Consider the following 6,000-nt stretch of genomic DNA (forward strand, 5'->3'; position numbering starts at 1 on the left):
GCCCAGCTTCATGGAGATGGTTGCGAATGGTCCTCGCCGATACCCCAGGAGCAACAGTGTCCCTAATTTGCTGGGAAGTGGCGGTGCGGTCCCCTACGGCACTGCGTAGGATCCTACGGTCTTGGCGCGCATCCGTGCGTCGCTGCGGTCCGGTCCCAGGTCGACGGGCACGTGCACCTTCCGCCGACCACTGGCGACAACATCGATGTACTGTGGAGACCTCACGCCCCACGTGTTGAGCAATTCGGCGGTACGTCCACCCGGCCTCCCGCATGCCCACTATACGCCCTCACTCAAAGTCCGTCAACTGCACATACGGTTCACGTCCACGCTGTCGCGGCATGCTACCAGTGTTAAAAACTGCGATGGAGCTCCGTATGCCACGGCAAACTGGCTGACACTGACGGCGGCGGTGCACAAATGCTGCGCAGCTAGCGCCATTCGACGGCCAACACCGCGGTTCCTGGTGTGTCCGCTGTGCCGTGCGTGTAATCATTGCTTGTACAGCCCTCTCGCAGTGTCCGGAGCAAGTATGGTGGGTCTGACACACCGGTGTCAATGTGTTCTTTTTTCCATTTCCAGGAGTGTATGTTCCACTTGTTTCATTACTAGCTTCACTGCATTTATCTTGTCTATAATTTTTTGAGGTTCTTTCTTATTTTCCTCCATTATCTTGCTTTCTGTGTCCCTTCTTCTTCCTCATCTCCTTCCTCTTCTTTCCCCACGATTCTCTCATTTCCTCACTTCTCTTCATCATATTCCTCAAATACTGACACCCATTCATTCCTAAAATTGACTGTCGACATTATCTCCATCTTCTCTTCCTCACAATCGAACTGATCATCTGCAACACTAACTACTGGCACATCTTCCTTTTCTGACATTTTCTTTTCTTACGCTGATTGTAGAAAGTACAAAACACAAGCAAAATACGTCACATCGCATACACTAGCAATTTCAAACTTTTGTGCAGTTGGCATTATTGCAACACTGAAGTTTGTTACTGCTATTGCTGGTTGATGTGTGATGCTGCAAACTGCGCCCACTTCCTTGTGTTGTCGAGATGATCATCTTGAACCACTGCAATCCAAGATGATGTAGAATTCCTTTTTTTGTCTCGAACCACTGCAATCTGAGATGCTGTAGACTTCCGCTCTACGCACGTTCTGTCGACGATGACGCACTTTTATTACTCTCTCCACATGTAGAATTGTAGCTCTACTGTTCGCACATGTTACGCCAAATATAAAGCTGCTTGTCCTGTCAGGGTCGCCAAATGTAAAGCTCCTCACTCCTGTCTTTATTAATGTCTTCCCTAGTTTATTTTTATGGCTGTTGCACTATGGGACTCACATATAGGAGCTTTATATAGAGATCAGGCTTCGTTATGTAATTAACCTGACCATGTGCCTAAAACGAATATGTGTCTCTTATGCTATACAGACATTAAAGTTATTTAATTAAAGAAAGAAAACTTTCACTTTGAACTGGTAACAGTACAAGACAAATTACTTTGGTTTATTGTTGCTTTTGAATGTAACACACTTCCCTAACAGTGCCTTGCTTACCTAGTCTCGTTTAAAAGTTATTTTTGTTCCACATTCACACTGAAGTAACCATTGTCAGATTGCATTTTCACATTAATTAAACAGATAATCACTGATGACAAAAGCCTTTTCATTTTACATTAGGCAAAATCCCACACTGTTATTCTATGAACTGTCACAAAATTTTTCGCAGACTGCACTTTCTTGTTACAAGAAGCAAAATGCATATGTGGGAGGAAATAATATACTGCCCTCAGCATACTCCTTCCGAGTTTTGCAATGGCAAACTGCTCTCTTATACCCAATGCCTCAAATGCACCCACCACCACCTACAGGGGAGAGAAGAGACGCCTAATATATTGAAGAGATGCCTGTATTGTAACCTGATGTGTATATTGCATTCTTGTGCAGAAAGCTACACGTACTGCAAAAACCCGAATGTATCTCCAACTCTTTTCGACGATTGCGATCTCACACAGGAATTGTTGACTAACTGGCGAAGTGTTCCGATGGCAGCCACGTAATCCACACTTCGGAAAAATCAATTTCAGTCAGTTCACCATTCATCCATACATCTTCCCACACTTGGAATGCATTTAGCACAGCCTTATGATCATAATGCCTACCACCAGCTAATCGGTTGTTTGTTGATGATGATGATGATTCCATGTACCAGCAGCAAAAACCCTGGAAAGGTGGAACCCTTGTCGGCCACAGTTGCTAGTGCATAACCACAAAATCTTTTTTCCTAGTATCATCATCTTACTCAGTCTTGGTTCAGTCGACAACTTAGGAAGGAGCGAACCCCGGTAAGTTGTGTGAGAGTTTGTGTTGGTGTCTGTATTAACAAAGATAGTTTGCTACTGCTCCTCACCACCGACAAAAGTTCCGTTAAAGAAAGTTACAGTCTTTTACGACATATAAACTGCTTCCAGATTTTTAAATGTAACTTGCTTACAACGAATAGCCAGTACTTCGACAGAAAAACGCAATTGGAAACAAATCCACATTTTCATATAGTATACAAAGACACATGTCAGTCCTTTTTAGTTGAGTATTGCCGTGTGGTAGTCCCTCCCACCATCAACAAATGTTTCATCAGAAAAACTACAATCTTCTACCGCATGTATACTCACCTTGATTTTGAAATGCGTCTTGCTTACGAAGAACAGCCATTGCTCCAACAGAGCAATGGAATCGGGTGAGTTTTATAGTTGAAATGAACTACTGCTCGGCCAGTTATTTATAGTAAGAGTGTGTTTGTTGCACCATGCTAATTGTTAAACATCAAAACCCTATGACACTGACAAATGCTCACATACTTCCTGGATCTTAAGTGATTATATATATATATATCCAACGCGCCGCACGTTTGAAAATATCTACAAACAATTGTAACAATTGGAGCACGCAAACTGGTCCGTAACAAACCCATCACAGGAGAAACAGGTGCAGTTGGTATGTTAGCTGCTTTTGCCATGGACCCACATATGAGTTCACGTGACATCGCTAGAGGCAGTGCAATGAGTCAAAGTAGTGTAATGAGCATACTTCATCGTCACAGATTTCACCCGTATCATGTGTCGCTGCATCAGCAATTACATGGAGATAACTTTCATAATCGACTGGGTGTTGTGTGATGTTCTTAGGTTAGTTAGGTTTAAGTCGTTCTAAGTTCTAGGGGACTGATGACCATAGATGTTAAGTCCCATAGTGCTCAGAGCCAACTTTCATAATCGAGTGAATTTCTGTCAGTGGGCATTAACAGAGAATGCGTTGCAGTTCTACCTGTTTACTGATGAAGCAGGTTTCACAAACAACGGTGCACTGCATGTATCACTGGTCGGTGGAAATCCTCGCTGGCTTCGACAGGTAGAGCGACGGCGATCGTGGAATGTAAATGTGTAGTGTGGAGTAATTGGCGAGCTTCTCATTGGTCCTCATTTCATTGAAGGCACTCAAACAGCTGCAAAATACATCGAGTTTCTACAAAACGATCTGCCAACATTGCTAGAAAATGTCCCGATGGAAACGCGTAGACGTATGTGGTGTTAACATGATGGTGCTCCTGCACATTCTGCAATGAACACTAGGCTGACCCCGACAGAATGTTCGACGGGCGTTTCGTAGGACGTGGCGGACGCATAAATTGGCCAGCCCGTTCTCCTGATCTTACACCTTTAGACTTCTTTCTGTATGGTATGTTAAAGGAGAACGCCAGAGGATATGAAACATCGTATTGATGCAGCCTGTGGCAACATTACACCAGATGTACTGCGTCGTGTAAGACATTCATTATGCGGTAGATTGCAAATGTGTACAGCAAATCATGGCACCACTTTGAACATTTATTGGCCTGAAATGTCAGGACACACACTTTTACATTCTGTAATTGAAAATAAAAAACAAATTTGTAAGTTTAACTAAATTATCATGTTAATGTACATTTTTTTCTAACAAATCGGTCCTGTAGAGCATTCTTCAGAGAAAAAGACTAATAAAAAGGATAGCATGTGGACGTAACGTGCTGTTCAAGTCTCTTCTGTACCTACGTTACGTCACTGTTCTTTTTGAATCCCTAATTAATTCCGTTCTCTCCGGTACACAAGACTCAACTGCTGAGGAGTTACTCAAGCGTCAACTTTATGTTACAAATTAATCTGGATGTAATTAACATTTTACAATGTAGGAAACGGCATTGATTAAGTATTTTTTTCTATTTTCAGTTGTGCTAAAAATAATAACAGATTTCCATTACAGAAAACATAAGTATGTGTTGAAAATCAGACTTCCGTGCATTTCTCAATGGTTTGTATTGACCAATACACCAGCCCCTCTCCATCTGCGGAATTGTTATTCCGTGTTTGTTGTGGTTTGGGAGGTGTTTCCAGTGGTAATGTTAGGTGACTCACCCTGTACATACTGGTGTCCAAAATTAAAGCAACAAACCCCTATTTCCCCACCCCACGTCTAATTCACAAAATAATCATACAGATTATCATCATCATCAGCATCATCATCAGATGGAAACCCAGTTCTAAGCAAAGAAGGGAAAGCAGAAAGGTGGAAGGAGTATATAGAGGGTCTATACAAGGGCGATGTACTTGAGGACAATATTATGGAAATGGAAGAGGATGTAGAGGAAGATGAAATGGGAGATATGATACTGCGTGAAGAGTTTGACAGAGCACTGAAAGACCTGAGTCGAAACAAGGCCCCCGGAGTAGACAATATTCCATTGGAACTACTGACGGCCGTGGGAGAGCCAGTCCTGACAAAACTCTACCATCTGGTGAGCAAGATGTATGAAACAGGCGAAATACCCTCAGACTTCAAGAAGAATATAATAATTCCAATCCCAAAGAAAGCAGGTGTTGACAGGTGTGAAAATTACCGAACTATCAGTTTAATAAGTCATGGCTGCAAAATACTAATGCGAATTATTTACAAACGAATGGAAAAACTAGTAGAAGCCGACCTCGGGGAAGATCAGTTTGGATTCCGTAGAAACACTGGAACACGTGAGGCAATACTGACCTTACGACTTATCTTAGAAGAAAGATTAAGGAAAGGCAAACATACGTTTCTAGCATTTGTAGACTTAGAGAAAGCTTTTGACAATGTTGACTGGAATACTCTCTTTCAAATTCTAAAGGTGGCAGGGGTAAAATACAGGGAGCGAAAGGCTATTTACAATTTGTACAGAAACCAGATGGCAGTTATAAGAGTCGAGGGACGTGAAAGGGAAGCAGTGGTTGGGAAGGGAGTAAGACAGGGTTGTAGCCTCTCCCCGATGTTGTTCAATCTGTATATTGAGCAAGCAGTAAAGGAAACAAAAGAAAAATTCGGAGTAGGTATTAAAATTCATGGAGAAGAAATAAAAACTTTGAGGTTCGCCGATGACATTGTAATTCTGTCAGAGACAGCAAAGGACTTGGAGGAGCAGTTGAATGGAATGGACAGTGTCTTGAAAGGAGGATATAAGATGAACATCAACAAAAGCAAAACAAGGATAATGGAATGTAGTCTAATTAAGTCGGGTGATGCTGAGGGAATTAGATTAGGAAATGAGGCACTTAAAGTAGTAAAGGAGTTTTGCTATTTGGGGAGCAAAATAACTGATGATGGTCGAAGTAGAGAGGATATAAAATGTAGACTGGCAATGGCAAGAAAAGCGTTTCTGAAGAAGAGAAATTTGTTAACATCCAGTATTGATTTAAGTGTCAGGAAGTCATTTCTGAAAGTATTCGTATGGAGTGTAGCCATGTATGGAAGTGAAACATGGACGATAAATAGTTTGGACAAGAAGAGAATAGAAGCTTTCGAAATGTGGTGCTACAGAAGAATGCTGAAGATTAGATGGGTAGATCACATAACTAATGAGGAAGTATTGAATAGGTTTGGGGAGAAGAGAAGTTTGTGGCACAACTTGACCAGAAGAAGGGATCGGTTG

Source organism: Schistocerca serialis, chromosome 3 (genome assembly GCF_023864345.2).
Source record: "Schistocerca serialis cubense isolate TAMUIC-IGC-003099 chromosome 3, iqSchSeri2.2, whole genome shotgun sequence".
NCBI lineage: Eukaryota > Metazoa > Arthropoda > Insecta > Orthoptera > Acrididae > Schistocerca > Schistocerca serialis.